Source organism: Pinus tabuliformis, chromosome 7 (assembly GCF_031772625.1).
Source record: "Pinus tabuliformis cultivar Carrire ecotype Pingquan chromosome 7, CPIR1, whole genome shotgun sequence".
Taxonomy (NCBI): Eukaryota; Viridiplantae; Streptophyta; class Pinopsida; order Pinales; family Pinaceae; genus Pinus; species Pinus tabuliformis.
In genome coordinates this window covers 977,398,853-977,417,207 of record NC_142293.1, presented here as the reverse complement: position 1 = coordinate 977,417,207, position 18,355 = coordinate 977,398,853, and positions in this window count along the sequence as shown.

The following is an 18,355-nucleotide window of genomic DNA, read 5'->3' as shown; positions in this document are numbered from 1 at the left end:
CGCCAAAAAATTATATATACATATTATATTATTGATAAAATCGCCTTCCATTTTTCCTATATACCATGGAGATTCGCCCATTTATTATATTTATAAATTTAGGGGGGTTCTTAAAATTTTCCCTGGTATATATGATTGATTCCTGTTGTTCTATAATTCATCAATGATTGTTGTTCCATAAAGTACATTCCATCCAATTTGCCTTAAGAGAGAAGATTGTTATTTTATTGCAGAATGTGAGTTTGGTTCAATAGAGCAAGTTTGGTTCTGACACGCGAGACTTAGTTTATTTGATTGCTGTTCCATTTACTACTGTTCCATTTTAGACTTGTTGTTCCATTTCTTATTTGCTGTTCCATTTTACTTTCTACCGTTCCATTTACTTGCATTTGCTGCTTTGGTGTGAGAGAAGGTCTAAGGCTGTAGTGAGCCTCAGCAGTCGCTGCCTAGCTCCCAGACCTATGGTACATGCTCTAATTTCCTTTCCATCAGTTTCTAGAGGGATCGGTTATCGCTTCCGCACCCTTGACTGATAAGCTGCCTTGTGTGATTTTATCCTTTTGAAGTAAATTAGTCATAGTTTAGCATCCGTTTACTCTTGTATTTTCTGAACGTTGTACTACTAAGAATTACTCTGACAAATAGCCTCGGAATGAGATACTCTTTGCAATAACAAAACATTCCCGGATTGACTTGTTAATGTGGGATAACTAGAGGTGAAAGAGACCCTTGTTACAACTCTACACATGGGATGCCAACTTCCATTGTGTTTGATCATGACCCCACTTTCACCAGCAAATTTTGGCAAGAAATTTTCAAGCTACAAGGCATGCACCTCAAACTAAGTATTGCCTTTCATCCCCAAACGAACAATCAAATAGAAGCAGTCAACAATTGTTTGGAGACATATCTGAGGTGCTTCACTTAAGAAAAGTAGAATCAATGGGTATAGTGACTACCTTTAGCTGAATGGTGGTATAATACTAACTATCATGAAACCAGAAAGATGATTCCATATGAGCCATTGTATGGCCAACGCCCACCTTCACCTATTTCTTATATCCCTGGATGTTATAAAGTATAGGCAGTTGATCAACTCCCATGCTGTCATGATATCTCATCTCAAAGATAATCTACATTAACCTCAGAACCGAATGAAGTAACAGGTAGACCAACATCATTGTGAGTGCGCATTTCAAGAAGGGGATCAGGTATTCTTGTGACTCCAACCATATAATAAAACATCTCTCAAAGAAAAGGGCTACCAGAAACTAGCACCAAAATTCTATGTACCTTATCAAATATTTCAGTGCATAGGAGCAGTCACCTATAAACTGGCCTTGCCACCTACTTCAAAATCCCATCCAATATTCCATGTATAATGCCTCAAGAAAGTGGTGGGGAATAATTGTAGAGTTCAAACAATTCTACTCGAATTGGATGAGGAAGGATCACTTTGGCTTCAACCCGAACAAGCCCTTAATACTTGTGAAAGATGTCTCCACAGACGCATGATCAAGGAAGTCCTCATTAAGTGGAAAGACACCTCTCTAGAAGATATGAACTGGGAACCAACCACTATTCTTCAGCAGTTTCCGCAGCTTCAGCCTTGAGAACAAGGTTGCTTTTGATGGGGGAGGGCATGCTAGGATCCAATCCTAACCACTTTATTTATGTAATAATATCAATGGTCTGAGTCAGATTCTTAGTTATTTAGAGAGTCAATAAAGCCCAAATTAATAATTGTAAGTGGTTGACCTCCATTAGAAAAAAGGGACCACATTTAGTTGTAAACATGCCATAGTTAATAAATAAAGTGGTTAACCCATGTTATGCAAGGGACCACTAGTATTTAGGGTTTTGGATGTCATTTATCTATAAATAGTCTTATCTAGTATGGGAAATATCATCAAGACTTATTGTAATTGAGCTCTGCTTTGCTGGAGGTTCCCCCCTCGAAGAGGCAAGTGAACATTGAATCTGTTTCTGAATAATAAAATACTTTGCAATTTTTCTCATTTCATGTGATAATTGTTTTTTTGGGCTATATTTCTTCATATTTTTGGTATTCCGGATTTCTCGCAAGTCAAAAGAATAAAAACACCTATAGATAGTATGTACACAATGTTACTACGCATGAAATCAAGAATAGTATTTTTTAGGTACATCCCATTCCTAGGTTGCACCAGTGGAATCCCATCAAAATCAACTAAATCATAGGCCCTTTTTACAAGGACATGCTTAAAATGATATGGTCCTAACCACATAGGTCGGAACTTTCCTGATCCTAACTTATCAAATTCTTGGTCATATAAAACAACAAGGTCTCCTTCTCATAAGACAAGAGGCTTGAAACTTTTTTCATATTGTGCCTTGATAGATATTTTATGAGCTTCATTAGCTATAGTGGCATCACGTCATGTTTCATATAAATGAGGCAGATTTAAAAGATGTTCCTCTTCTACAGAAGTGGCAGGAAGAAGTTCGACATCTAGTTTTAGTGATGGAATCTCACAGTCAATTGAAAGGATTTCTTCCAAACCATAAAAGAACTAAAAGGGTGTAAATATGGTAGAAGTCCTCACTAAGGTTCAGTATTCCCATAACGCAACATCAAGGAGAAAATTCTAGTCCTATTTATGGACCCTTACCATACTTTGAAGCATAGTTTTGAGAACTTTATTGATAGTCTCAACTTTTCCATTAGTCTAAGGATATTAGGGAGTGGAACTTTCACGGGAAAGTCCTAGCTTAGCCGTTAGTTCAGTTATCATATGATTCTATAAATGTTTTTTGTGATCCATAACTATGGCTTCTGGAACCCTAAACCATGTGATAACATGATTGAAAAAGAAGTATGCAATTGCTTCTCCAATGTTGTTAAATGTAGGCATCACCTCAGCCCACTTAGTAAAATAATCTATTGCAACAATTATATAACCATGCCCCCCGGCCGAGTAAGGGTTACATGTCATGAAGTTGATACCCCATTTTTCAAATGGCCTAACGAAAATACCGAGATGCAATGGAGTGGGTGGATCACATATATCACGATCATAAATTTGGCATGCATGACACTTCTGGACAACAAAAATATAGTCTCAAAAATTGGTAGACCGAAAGAAACCAGCACGTAATATTTTCTACATGGTAGCATAGCCAAATAAATGACTACCACATGCCCCTGAGTGGCATTCATTGAGGACTCCCTTGACCTCCTCATTCGTAGACACATTCATAAAATCGTATCAAATACCACGTTGATAAAGGGTGTCGTCAATGATGATGTAATTCTTGGCTTGGTATCAGACCAGAAAGCTTGGGTCTGGAGATAAATTAGAATGTATCCATACCATGGGTCAGATGACAAAATCAGAAGAATCGACTCATCAGGGATAGAATGATCGGATGTTGATCAGGAATCAAGGGAAGGAAGGTCGCACATAAGCTCAGAAAAAACCAAGGATTTCTTTGACTTGGACTTGATGAATTCCAGGTTGAAATATTGCAAGATGATGATCCACTTATAGTATTTCCCGCCCAATAATTGACGTGACAAAATGTATGTCATAAGGTTTCAATCTAAAACTATCGTAGTTTTCTGGAGCAAGATGTAATTGCGAAACCTTTAAACAGCTTGAATGGCCACCAAAGCCAACTTTTCTACGTGGGTATACCTTATCCTGATATCATTGAGATTTCAACTCAGATAATAAATAAGGGTGTTCTATCCCTATATCATCTTATTGGACCAATATCATTGCTAAACTTGAAATGGTAGAAGCAAGTTATAGGAAATAGTCGTGCTGGTAATCAGGGGGATATAATAGAGATGCTTGAACCAGGACATCTTTCAGGGCATTAAATTCTTTCTGAGTTGCGTTATCCCAATGGAAGGGAACCCATTTCTTAAGTAGGTGAGTAAATCCTTTGGTAAACTCAATGTAAGTTGGGACAAAACATCACAGAAAGTTAGCCTTACCTTGAAGTCGTTGTAACTGAACAAGTGAAGAAGTTGCAAGAAAGTTGATGATTGCCTATACTTTTAGAGGAGCAATACTAATTCCATATTCTAAAATAAAAATACCGTGAAGCCATCTAGAACTAACGCAGAACACACATTTGTGTGGATTCAGTCGAATATTATAGTGTCTACATTGTAAGAAAATGGCCCTAAGATGCATTGGGTGATCAATCTAATATTTGGAATGAGTAGGGAGATAGTCCAAATAGGGTTGCACTCTATGTTTGATATCATGAAAACCGTAATCCATTGCCCATTGAAATTTGGCCCCAACATTCTTCAGACCAAGTGGGAGTTTTTGGTATGAAAATGTAGCCCAAGGTCAGATAAATGAAGTCTTAGGTTGATCCACTGGGAGAATGTTGATTTGATTATATCTGGAGAAAACATCCATGAATGAATAGATTTCACAACTAGCACGGTCATCAACAATCTAGTCAATGAATGGGGTCAGATAATTTTCTTTCATACAAACGCCATTAACATCTCAATAATCGATGCATACACAAATTGTGCCATGTTTCTTCATGACAGGGACAATATTCAACACCCAATCAACGAGAGGAATAGGGTAGATGAAACCAGCATGATGGACTTTTTCCACTTCACTATTTATCTCGTTAGCCTTCTTTGGATGAACTGGATAGAGGCGTTACCAGACTGGATTAGCATCAAGATACATTTTAATTTCACACACTACTATATTTGGGTTGATACTTGGAATTTATACATAAATCTAGGCAAAGACATCACGAAACTCCTTAAATGGGGCTTTATAGATCTCAATCTTGGATGGAGAGTAAGATGCACAAATGTGTAGATTTTTGACAATACCTAGTTTAACAGATATATCAAGAGGTATCGTCTCTTTGATATTCGAATGATTATTCTCGAAATTGACTTCATGGATAGATACAAAATTTGTAAAAGATTGGACGAAATTAGGTAGATACACATCACAGAGACTATCCTCAATAGAATCTGGTAAGGAGGAATGATGGTGATGATCGTCCCACGATGCATCGTATGGAATCATGATCTCCATGATGCTCTCATTAGTAGAGAATACATGAGAGAATGGATTTGAATACATGCCATAATCCAATGATCGATCAACCCAACTAATTGAAGAAAAGTTACGATCCGCACAAGCCAAATAGATTGCTTCGTAATCTAATTCAATAGGGTCAAGCGACATTTGTATTCCAAATCTATGGATACTAGTTTCATCTAGTACAATCCATGGATCAGCCTAGAAATTAGAAGGTGATATCATATTAATGTAAGAAACAAAAGATGAGTTGTGGGGAAGAGGAGGAGGAGGAAGTGAAAATTTTCCCATAAGCAAGGAATTCTTCAGCAATCCAACCCCAACATGCTAAAAATAAGGTAGAGTTTCCCCTACAAGCAGGACACTTCTAGTAACATGAGAATAATAGGAAAAAAAAGGGAGTTGGTCAATGGCCACAATTCTTCCCTTGTGAGGAAAGGTAATCATATGGAAATAAGTTGAAATGATTGCAGCCATGGCATAAACCCATGTGCAACCCAATAGAAGATTATAATCAAGAGGTTCGTCAATAATTATACTTGTAAGGAATTCAAAATTCCACAAGGCTTATATGTTCTCCCATCAAAAGCCTTCAATTTGGTAGGTGAATAACTCAGTTGAGTTGAACAAATCACTTTCCAACAAGACATAGACATAATGCAGGTCGAGGGTCCCTCGCCCATAATAGAACGAGGAATGTTCTTACCATATACGACAACCTGAATAATAAAGCCCAATTGAGATGGAAGTTGAGGGGTATATTATTCATGATTGAAAAAAACTAGGTTGGAATTCGAAGGATCCACACATTCGATAGTTTGAAGTAAAGCCTTTTTCTAGGTGGGGCATTTTTGCAAAACCTTGAGGGTCAACATAGCTAATGGAGACTGAGCCAAATCCTAAACCACATTATAATTTTGAGAAGTCCTGGCATGAGGGCTGAAATCAGACTTATGAACAATGCCCTTAAGAGGCTTAATAGTCAACTCCATAGGAAATGTGGGTGGAGGAGGATTAGATGGAGGTGATGCCAAACTAGTAGGTTGATCAATAGCCTGACTATTCGTAGGATCCACTTTACCATAGTCCTTGTTCCGAGTAGCCACAATAACATTAGATTTATGCCTCATGGAGGAGAGAATTAAAACTGTGTTAGAGGAATATGGGTCCTATAAGCCCTGTTGGCATGTGGCCCAAAATGGATCCAAAACACTCTGAAAGTCTTCAAAATCTTATTAAAGATCATTCAAAAGATAAAAACAATCGCATGCCAAGATCCCTTAGAAGGGTTGAAAAACACTATCAGGAGGAAAAAATAGAGAAAACCATGAAAAAACAGAGTATTGGAGGCGTGAGAAGTGAAATGCACAGTACCTGTTAGATTTGGCCAATCAATGGTCCAGATATGATCGGCAGATCGCAACCAGTGGTGGAAATCGGCACAGACCATATAACACTTGTGACAGCGACCGACAGAGTCAACATGGACTGTCTATCAAGCGTGCAGATCAATGCCCCACATTGTGTCACAAGTTCGCTATTGGAGATTACAAAGAGTGCTTGCAAATGGCCTAGGGCATGAGCGATATGCGATTGCGATCAATAACATTGCTATATCGCATTGGAGCAACACCATGGAGCGGGGCCTATGCACATGTACACACCTGCGATCCGATGAACCGGACCCGATGGTTATATAAATATTATTGCATAAAATTTGAGATCTGCCGAAAGGCATTTTCCTATGTATTTTCACATATTTCGTTATTTAACGAAATACAAAGAAATAGCACTGATGTGATAAAACCTGGACTAGAAGGGGTTCAGGAATGAAAATATATAATATTTCAGATCCACCAAAGCCATTTTTTCAGGATTTTCATGATTCTTAACGAATTTCAAAATACAAAGGGAAGACTGGGAACAGGCCATTTGCGACTTGCGATAGCGATAAGAATGGACCCATTAGAGGAATAGACCATGTTTAAGGATTTTTGAAGTCCAGAATGAACATAGTTTTGGCAGATTTTCACAATTGAATGCATTTCTCTGTGTAAAACAGAAAACAATCATTTGGTATTTGAAAGGATGTCAAAAGCCCAAAGACCCATTCCCTTACAGAACAGAGGCCGGGAGGCAGATTTCTAGGAGACAAATGGTTGTAAAGGGAAAAAAGCCATAGCACGATGCAGCCTACAATAGAAGCGATCATGGAGCATCGCTAGCATGAGCGAGCCACCTGACAGCGCAACACATTTACTAGAATTTGGTTACTATGTTGTTAGAAAAAAGACCTCTGGCTCATATCTGTTAAATCATGGCATCAAGTAGTTAGAAGCCAAAGGGGATAGATTAAGACACCTTGAGCCTCAGAGCACCCGAGGGCATTGTAAAAGGCCTATAAATGGCTGAAAGTTAGAAGTAATAGAGGTTCAACTTTTGGAGACTATGGATACTCTTTTCATCGCAACATCTCATATCCATTCCAGTAATACAAGCTTTTTTTCTTGTTACATGTTCAATTTTCATTTCCTCCTCTATTCTAAGCTTGCACTTGAATAGGTCATCCATGTTTTATTCTATGTCTAATTCCAGATAACTGTCATCTTATCTCTGCATTGATAAATTAGATTTGCAAGCTTCATTTACTTTCTGTAGCTAGCCATTCATATGTGTTTATATATGCATCTATTGGTATGGTCAGTATTCTCCATCTACCCATTGAATCTATAAACTATTGAGCATTAGTGGTCTCGATCCTTGTCAGGCTAAGGGTGTTCATGCATGTCTGGAGTGAAAATAGAGTTGAAACTGTCATCTGACTTGATCCAAACCTTAATCCATTCCAATAGTTCGGAGAACAATATTGAAGATTTATATGTTACCATGCATCTCCGAGCTACAACCTAGGAGAGTTTCCTGGAATGCTAACATAATTGGAGTCGTTGTCGGGGAGAGGAGACTAAAGCTCAGCTTCCCTGGGAGACGACACAGATCTAGCTTTGATGATAGACAAAGTATGGGCACTTTTTCGGTTGTAATCATCTATCTGGCAACTCTACTGGAGGCCGAACCTCTTGGCGAATCCACTTCATAGTTCTAGCTCAGTTTGTAAGGCATACTTGGAGAAATCCTCCGAATCCACCAGCTAACCCAGTGCCTGACCCTAAAAAAATCATTAAAGAAAGAAAGGCGTTGCAGAAAGGAGCATCAGGTTTAGGTAGTTCTAAACAATATTCTATATTTCTTCAAGAAAATCTTGTAATAGAACAAATACATGTTGACAGTATAGCATGTAATACTAGCAGTGAAGAAAAAATTTCAGAAATTCATAAAGCTCCTTATTCTGTAGGTTCCCCTTTTGTTGTAAGCCCAAAGGAAACCTCACCTCCTATCCATCATACTCCTTTAGTCTTATCAGTCACTCCTCAACCCTCTGTCATTCATACTTTCAGTACCCTTATAGCCACCACAGTTATGGCAGCACCTACCAAAATGGAAAGAATCATAGCTGCTAGGTATGGACCTTTAGTATTGCCCACTCCTATGAATGCCATGCCTACTGGAGAGTATCAGAAGTATATGCTTAAGTTCACTGGGATTGAAGGTGTTATAGCTAAAGAAAATCTTGAATCATTCTATAGCTATGCTGATAACTTGGACATTAGTAAAGATTATGTGTGGATGAGAGTCTTTGTCCAAAGCCTAGATGGAGAGGCTAGAAAATGGTTCAGAGAACTGACCCCAAGGTCTATAGCAAATATTGAGGCTTTAGATGATGCATTCTTAAAGCATTGGGGAGATAAGAATGATCTACTCTACTATCACACCGAGTTTGGGAACTTAAAGAGGGAAAATGGTGAGTTTTTTTATGATTTCAATAAGAGATTTAACCGCATGTACAACAAAATACCAACTGAAGTAAAACCCACCACTACCTCTGTTAAACTCACTTATGCCAATGCCTTTGATTGTAACTTCTATCTACTATTTAGGGAGAGATGATGTGCTACCTTGGCTGATATGCAGGATGTAGCCTTGGAAGTAGAATCAAACATCATGGCTGTAGAGAAGCTCAAGGGAAATGTTGACAATAGGAGACAGAGAGGCGAATCTTCATCATCTTTAGATCCCAAGATAAGTAAAATGACCAAGATGATAGAGTCATTAACCTCTGAAATCTCCAGATTAAAGGTTGAGCAGCACCCTGGGAAAGGAAGAGTTCATAATACCTTTGCTCCTAGAAACCCAAATCCATATAGAAGAGCTAATGAGCAGTTGTAGATTTTGCAAAGAAGTAAATATGCCAATGAAGACCAAAGGGTGAAGACGCCTTTTCAAAATGTAGTCATGGAAGAAGATCAATTTGAAGAAGATGATGAGATCCATTGTATGGAAGACAAAGGCAGTGCCTCCTTTTTTACCTTAGCTGCCTATGAAAAGTCATTATTCAATGACCAGATCAGCCAAGAGTGGGATGGTGAAGTTGTTCTACAAACTAATGATCGGCATAGGTATGATTTGAGGTCGAAGATGAATAATTCCAAGGAAACTCCTGTTTAGAAAGTTGTTGTCCCCGCAATACAATAAGCTAATAAGCAGAAACGACCGACAGTTGATCCCATCATCCTCAAAGCTCCAGTTCACAAGGTGAGAGGCCTTGAAAAGTCTCCTTCTCATTTCAGTTTTGAATCAGAAATCCAGAAGCCAAAAATACCTATACCTCTTATTGAACTAGTGAAGAATGAGTCCTTCAAGAAATCCATCCTCAAGGACCTTGAGCCTAAAGCCATCCAAGCCTCCATCGACTATATAAATCTACAATACGACAAACCAGCTATTGTTCTCAGCCCAATGATTGAAAATTATGATGACATCTCCCCATAATTCTATGTCTCTTTGACTATTCATGACAAAATCCTTCAAAACTACCTTCTGGACACAAGAGCCAGCCGTAATCTAATGCCTAAGGCTATCATGGATGAGTTTGGTCTTGACATTACTAGTCGTTATCATGACCTGTTTTCTTTTGACTCTAGAAAAGTGAAATGTTTGGGATTAATCAAGGACCTAGCCATCACCTTATCTCAGCTGCCCATGGAAAGCATGATGATGGATATTGTGGTAGCAGATGTACCCCCCAAGTTCGGCATGTTGCTCTCTAGAGGTTGGATCAAGAGATTAGGTGGAACATTGCAAAATGATCTGTCCTACACTACTGTACCATTTTTTGGAGGTGAGAGAAGGAGATTATAAAAAGAAGTTCAGTTGGCTTATATCATCAGTGATGAAAGGAATCCCACTAATAATCCCATCTATGCTATTGACACTAATTTTGGAGCCTGTATTCTTCAAATTGAAGAATCCAAGTTGGCCTCCACGCAGCTTAAGAAACCAGTTTTCCAGATCACAGAGGAAGAAGGCCCACAAATTTGGGATAAGTTCTTTGATGGAGCTTGCTCTAAGGAAGCTGCAGGGGCAGGTGTAGTCCTTGTGTCCCCCACATGGGAATGCATTCATTTATCTTTCAAATTAACTTTTCACGTCACAAATAACATAGAAGAATATTGGGCTTAAACACTGCTAAAGAAATGGGCATCAAAGGTCTAAACATGTTTGGAGATGCAGACCTTATCATTCGGGAAGTGAACAAAACTTTCCAAACAAAGCATCCAAGGCTGAAAGCATACAGAGATGAGGTATGGAAGCTCAAGGGCTCCTTCAATATTTTCAGCATTTCTTACATCCCGAGAATGAAGAACCAGCTTGTTGATTCCCTTGTTGTGTCTACTAGCATGTTTATTCCTCCTTTGCCTCCTAAATTGACTTATGAAGTTGAGGTGAAATATAGACCATCTCTGCCTGACAATGTCAAATACTGGAAATTTTTTGAAGATTATTTTTGCTTGGGAATACAGCGATCTTAAGACCTATTACACCAACATCATTCCACATAAGATTCCACTGGAGAAGGAAACCATACCTTTTAATTAGAAATTAAGACCTATCAGCCCTCTCTTATTAACTTTAATTGAAAAGGGAATCAAAAACTATTGGAGGACAAAAAAAGAGTTGGGATTCCACGTTGAAGTTTGCACTATGGGCTGGCCAACAAGAAGTCCATAGGAAATTCTCCATTTAAGTTGGTTTATGGCGTTGATGATGTTTTTCATATCCAGCTAATTCTCCCTGTGGCGAAATTCTTGCAAGAAGAACAGGATGAAGAGAATGAAATAGTGAGGAGAATGAGTAACTTGGTTGAATTACAGTAGATCAGACAACAACTGCTTGAGAAGTCAAGAATTCATCAGAAGAAGATCAAAGAAACCTTTGATAGAAAGGAAAAAATAGACAGTTTTCAGGTTGGTGACTGGGTTCTCAAATGGGATGCATTGAAGGAAAGGAAGGGCAACCATGGTAAATTTGATGCCTTATGGATGGGACCATTTTTCATTGCTCAAATTCAGCAGAACAATACCTTTATTCTGCACAATCTGGAAGGAGAATATGTTTTTGGTTGCCCAGTCAATGCACAGTTCTTGAAACTTTATTTCATTTAAGGCTTTAAATCCTTGATATTGTAAATATGTTTTTCAGTTTTTATTTTTATGCAAAATAAACTCCATGCCCAATGGAACACTAGGAGATAGATTTGATTTTGGTTTTACAACAAAGGCATTGGTCTGTGGTTCTTGAAACCTCACAGGAAGGCTTTCATCCTCAGAAGGAGCCAATGTTAGCCCTGTTGGCATGTGGCTCACAATGGATCCAAAACATTCTTGAAGTCTTCAAAATCTTCTTAAATATCATTAAAAAGATCAAAACAATCGCATGCCAAGAGCCCTTAGAATGGCTGAAAAACACTATCGAGAGGCAAAAACTAGATAAATGGTGGGCTCCAGTATTGTAGCAATAATGCTACAACTCCTGGAGCTTCCTATCTCTAATTTTATCAACCCGGTAGTTCGTAACAAACTTGGAAGCGACGGTGTTGTATGCACAAGTACTAGCTCCTGTCGCAGCTGTCACTTGGTCAGCTGGCACAAGTCCGCTAGGGCTCAAGCCAACTTCTATATGCTCTCAGAAGAAGCTTTCTAAATGATGGACGAAGACTATCTCAAAGGAAATTAACCTACTTTGCAATGATGAACTGAAAGCCAACAAACCAGGGAAACACTAGTAAACCCTAATCTGACTAGTCTAATCTCTATGATGCAATGGTGGGTGTGCAAACTTCCAGAAATGATGCCATTACTTCTAGTGATATGAGATGCATGAATTTAAGCTACTTCTACTGAAAAGAACATTGTTTTTGGATTTTCGCTTAAGTGGTTGGAGTTGTTACGATTTTTTTTCTTATTAGGGTTTGACTGTGCAGGGGTAGTTCGAAGGAAAGAAAGCTTGGGAAAGGTCAGGAGGGCTAGGAGAGGTTCCAGAGGATCCAAAACATCATTCCATAGAAGTCCACAACGTTCAGGTGTTCAGCAACCGAGGTTACAGGTTTCTACAGGATGTCTACAGGGGATCCTACAGGAAGCTTGGGATTTCTACAGGAAGTCTGCTAACTTCTACAGGATGGTCTGTGGTTGGAGTTTTGGGTGATGGAGGAGTGGAGGAGTTGTATGGGTGGATAGGTAGGATGGAAAGGGAGCCTATGATGGCTCAGGGACAGAGATATGAGATGAGGAAAGAATGGGTCAAGTTGGTTGGTGGATAGAAGGATGGAAGCAATGGAAAGTCCAAAAATATGAAGTTACGTGAACAGTAGGAGTGTTGGAGGGCAAACGAAGTGAATCAGAGGTTGGGTAGGTGACTTTAGGCATGGTTGAGAAGAAGAAGAAGAAGATAACAGAGCGGTGCAATGCAGTGTAAAGGAAACAAATCTACACAAAACCAAGAATTCATCAACCTATCCTAACTGTGTTATTAAATCAACGAATAGCAATGTAAACTTCAGAGAAAAATCGTGCATGGAGTTGGAATGCAGAAATACTGCTCAAGATCAGAATGCATGGATGGATCTACAATTGAAATGACTGTGTTGCAGCTTGAATGAAAGTGTATGACTGCATTTTTGGTGGCTGGTACGGTCTACACCTCCAATCTCTAACAGAGATGGCAGTGAGTGCACTGTCAGCCTTTTCTTGGAGCTCTAATGAATGCTGGTCCTCCTACTCTAATCTAAGCAACTAAAAGCACTTGAACCATAAACTAATCCTACTCAATCACATAAAAGAAATCAAATCAGCAGACTGTAATTTCTAAATGCATGTCAAAACAGAGGAATAAAGTGCTGAAAAGAAAGACAAGTAACAATACAAGGAAGAGGAGGTCTATTGCTCTCAGGTTGGGTCCTAACCTGAGAGCTATAGCTCCCTTAAAAACTCAGAATTGAATCGAAAGCTGCCTGTCTTTATTGAATGATCATGAGTCTAATGACATGCCAAAACTGGCTTACAAAGAGAAAAAACCGAGCTGTAGCTCGTGCTTAGAAATTGCAACAGTAGTTCAAAATTTCAAAAAGCTCATATCAAAGGCCACGGCTTTAATATTTATACATGATGAGGATCAAGCTGGCTTCCTCAATTAATGGAGCTCGGCTGTCCAACTAAAAGTTAAACTGCTGTAAACTGATGTTCTTGTAGAACCCGTTGGTTGCCTTTAAGCTCGGTGGGGAGAGCTGTTGGAGCTTGGAGTTAGGGTGGAGGTCACGAGGGAGGTTATTTAAGGCTGTAGACAACCTCCCTATAAACCTGCAATGCCACCTTTGTTGTCTCCTTGTCTCCTTCTGCGTGGTCTTTGCTCCCTTTAATGCCAAAAAACCTGAAATCATCATGTATTAGCCACATAGATATAATGCCTGCTCTTCTTCCTACAAATAACACGAATATACCAATAAATGAATGCATAAGTGATAAAAGATGAAGGGTTGAGCAAGGTAAGTAGGCCAAATGAGCCCAATTTGTTACCAAAAATTGGGGCTCATCATCACCCCCCCGCTAAAATATTTGCTCATCCTTGAGCAACTTAGTCCAAATCTTCATCCTTCATTGCTTTCACTGCTTCCCTTACATCCCAAGCCTTTGTGGTAGTGTCCTCCTTGCTGACATGAAACCCAGCTTTCCTATTCACCTATTCCCATTGTTCACTGTTATCCTCCTCTGTGCTGCCTTCAGTCAATCCTAGTAGCAGTGGTGGGCTGAGTTTAAGGCCAATCTAGCTGGCCTGGAGGCTTTGCATGGATTTCTTGTAAAGGTCTACCCTTACCAAAGCTTCCCTCATCCGAGTTGGGGTATGGTACTCTCAGATTTTCAAACTGTGTGCCAAGGTATTCCATCTGCGTGTGCATGCTTGGGCAGCATTTTCTCCTAACAGTCTTTCCATGTCTTCAAAATGAGCTATGGCTTGGGCCTGTTGGTCCATAAATCTCAAGGAAGCTGTGGGATCAGTAGACAAGTGTTGGTGTGCTGAGATGAGTGCAACTGGATCCTCTGGTTCTGCTCGAATGAACAATGGCTCGTTCAATTCTCGGTTCATGAACGATTTTTCTTCAGCTGCTCTTTGATCCTCATGGTTCAACCATGAAGCGAACGCCATCAATTTCATATCACCCAAGGCAGTATTGGGATCCCAGGAAACTTCATTAGGCAAGGCCAAATTGTGGAGGAAGAACTCTACTAAATTGGCTTTATCTTCTGACGAACTAGTACTGCACAACTCAGAAAATTGCTGTGGGTTTTGGATCTGAGAAATACCTCTTTGTACCAAGGTATTTATTTGGAACTGCAGCCATTGGTCTTTCAAGTACAAACCATAGGATTTTGCAGGTTGTCTGCACTGTATTGCCTCCATGGCCCAACTGGCCATGCAAGCCAATTGTGCTTCCTTTTGCTACAGCTGTTCTTTTAGAGCTTGCACTTCAATTTGTGCTTGTTGTTCTGCTTCCTGTAGAAGTTTCATTGGCTCCTCAAGACCGGTGGTCAGCTCCTTTTTGCCTTGTTGTTCTTCTGTGGCGTCTTTGGAGGATATACCTGCCCCTGCCCTCAGCTCCTGTAGCTGCAATCTTAGCTTCTGGTTTTCTTCCTGTAGGTACACTCTTTGGCAATTAGCCACATGTTTAGCCATGGCAAATTCACTCCTGACCTCCTTGAGTTGCTCTTGTAAGGGACTTATGTCCGCCGCACCCTTTGACTTGGTGATCTGCATCCATGTGTGGGTACGGACTCTTTCTTCTTCTAATGCAAAAAACATGGGTACAGTAAATTTCTGCGGTATGATTTTGCCCGCCTCTAAAAAGGTGTAGTATGAACTCAGACTAGGCTGAGGGCTGGGCTCTAGCATATGTTCTTTTTCTGCCTCTTTAGGTGGCTCTTCCTCGCCCTCCCTTGGTGGCGATGAGGGTCCTTCTCCTTCCCTCTTCTCTGTTTCCTGTAGCCGGGCAGAGTGTCCTGTAGAACATTTTCAGCCTCTTGTAGCCGAGCCTTTTCAGTCAACAGGTCTAACCTTTCTTGCCACGTATTTTTATTTAGGCTCCCCTTCTCATAGGTGACTGTTATCCTTGAGGGGGACTTTTCCTTGGGAGAAGTAGGGATATCTTCAATGAAAATCGGGTTGTTGGACGAAGGCTGTGGCTTGCCCATTTTTTTCCTAACACTTCTTCGAGCTTTAAAGTATAGAGGGGTCTCCCTCTTTCTCTTTTCTTTTGGCTTAGGTGGCATGCTGAGGCCAGCTAGTACAGCTACTGCCTCCCTTTCACGAATATCAGCCTTCTTCTCTTTGGGTTTCACCTTTTCAGGGCTTCCTGTAGAAGACCCTGTTTTAGCCAATTTCGGGCTTCCTGTAGAAGACCCTGTTTTGGTAATTTTCGGGCTTCCTGTAGAAGCCCCTTTTTCAATAATTTTCGGGCTTCCTGTAGAAGACCCTTTTTCTGTTTTCGGGCTTCCTGTAGAAGCCTGTTTATGCTTTCCTGTAGACACAGGTGTCGCCACCTTGGCTTGCTTTGCTGCATGGGTTTTTCTTTTTGGTTTGGTTGCGGGTGCTAATGAGGTACTTGTGCTGATGTGGACCTTCTCAACCTTGTCCGTTCTGCTCTACAACCTTCTCTCTCTTGCTGACAAGATGGGTGTGTCACCTTTTTCCTCAGCATCCTTTTTCTCGTGCTTCCTCCTTTGTTCTTTCATCTGCACTGTGGTCGGGGTCTTCTGGCCTGTTTCTTTCTTTCCTGCGGCCACTGCTTCTTTTTCCTCACTGCTGGAGGAACCACTTTCCTCGGTCAGCATCCTTATGTCTCCATCTCTTGTCAAATTTATGAATGATTCCCATGAGAGGGGAACCTTATATGAATGAAGCGCATCCTCCACAAGAAGTTTGATCAATCCATGGTGGGCTACCTGATCTAGTATGCCTTCTTTTAACTTTGTGGCACACTCAATTAGAGACTGTAGCAAGAAATAAGGAATGCTCAGTTTGTTTTCTTCAGGAAGATCAATCTGGTGTCTCAATTCAGTGAGCAACCTAAAGTGATACCCGTACACGATGCTAAAATGGCCTTCACATGCTATATACTTCATGATTTGCAGGCTAACTTCATTCCATGGTGGCAGCAAACTGGTTCTACGCACCCCATTTTTGTCCTCTGTGAATTCCTCCTCAGGTGGAAAGAATTCTTTCTTTGCCTGCTGGCTCAACTTCCTTTCTTCCTTATCCCATGGCAAACCCATTGGAAGTTCAGTAATTCGACTGATATATTGCGGGGTGACCTTGAGGCTTAGGCCCCTGAAGTTCACGGTGGCCAATGTTTTGGATTTCGGCCTCAAAGCTTGTAAAAATTCTTCTGCCACTTCGTCGTCATAACCCTGCAACTTATCACAAAAGGATATCCATTGTGCTCGTGTGAAGAGCTCCACCACCTCCTGGTTTTCTCTTAACTTTGATGAATCAGTGGGTTCCCGTCTAATAAACCCACCCGGCATGATAAAAACTGTTGCTAGAGGTGGCGAATGCGGAATAAGTTTAGCTTATTGGGACAGAGCATAGAATTACGCTTCCGTCGTGCAAATAATCCACAAAACTTATCCCTGAGGACCTTAACACAGTTTAATTACTGACATCCTGTAGAACGACAGTCTATGCACCGCAGACAACAATTTCAACCATTTCCTACAACCAGCCTATAGACGACGATTCTGCCACCTTTAAAACCAATTGCATGGAGATTTCAGGGTTACCTTTTTATCTGCCACCTTCTTTTATGTGAGGAACCCGCCTTCCTGTAGAAACAGCTTTCCTGTAAGAGCAGCTTTCCTATAGGAGCAGCGCGTGATTCCTGGGGAAGACTGCAGTTGATCTGCGCTCTCGGTGTTGCTCCACAGTCGTTTTGATAGCCAAAGGCTCAGAGTTCCGAACTGCAGAGAGATCTGAATGTTCACTCGAGGTTCAAACGGCGAATGATAATTGCATGCGGCCAATCTAGCCGATTAGATTTGAATCGGCGGGATCCATGGCGCGGAGGTGAGCTGTCCCCGCCAGACCGTTGGATGATGTCGTTCCATCATTTGACTGCGCGTTCACTTACTACCGCATCATCCCTCCAGCAGATCCGCCACCGTTTCTTCTGCTAAATCCATTTTTTCCGACGGGGATTGTTCTCACGTGTGTGCTGATCATTCCTTTTGTCACGGCCGCCACCCAAACATCTGACTGCACCATTACCCAGTCGACGTGGCCAGTCAACTGGCCATACAGCCACTCAACCCATTCTCTTCACACTTTGCAAACAATTCAAAGTAAAATTCATGCAATCTGACGGAAGAAAGGGTCTAGACACTTACCTGCGTGGCTGCAACACGATTTTTCGGGTTTTGGACGATGATGAATGGATCTATCTGCTGCTGGTGAATTTGTACAGGCCCGGAGGTTCACGTTTACAGGCTGCCGATGATGGAGTTGATGCTTGGCTGCATGCGTCCGCGTTCATTGCATATGGCCAGCGCTGTGAATAGTATACACTCTGGCGGGCTTAACTGTTACAGGACTCCCGCGGGATGTCTTGTAACAGTTCTTCCTCCTTGGGTGCATGCTGCACGACGAAGGATCTGGCCTCTCGATCATGCTCCCAGGGCTTCTGGATGACTGGGCTGGATATGGTATGAGATCTCAGAGTTTTTTCATTTAAAAATTGCTTTTCTTGAGAACTCATCGATCTGCTTTGCTGGTGCAGGTAACTTCGTTGCATGTCGACAAGGATGGCAGGATGAGGTGACAACAATGTGCAAGGGAGA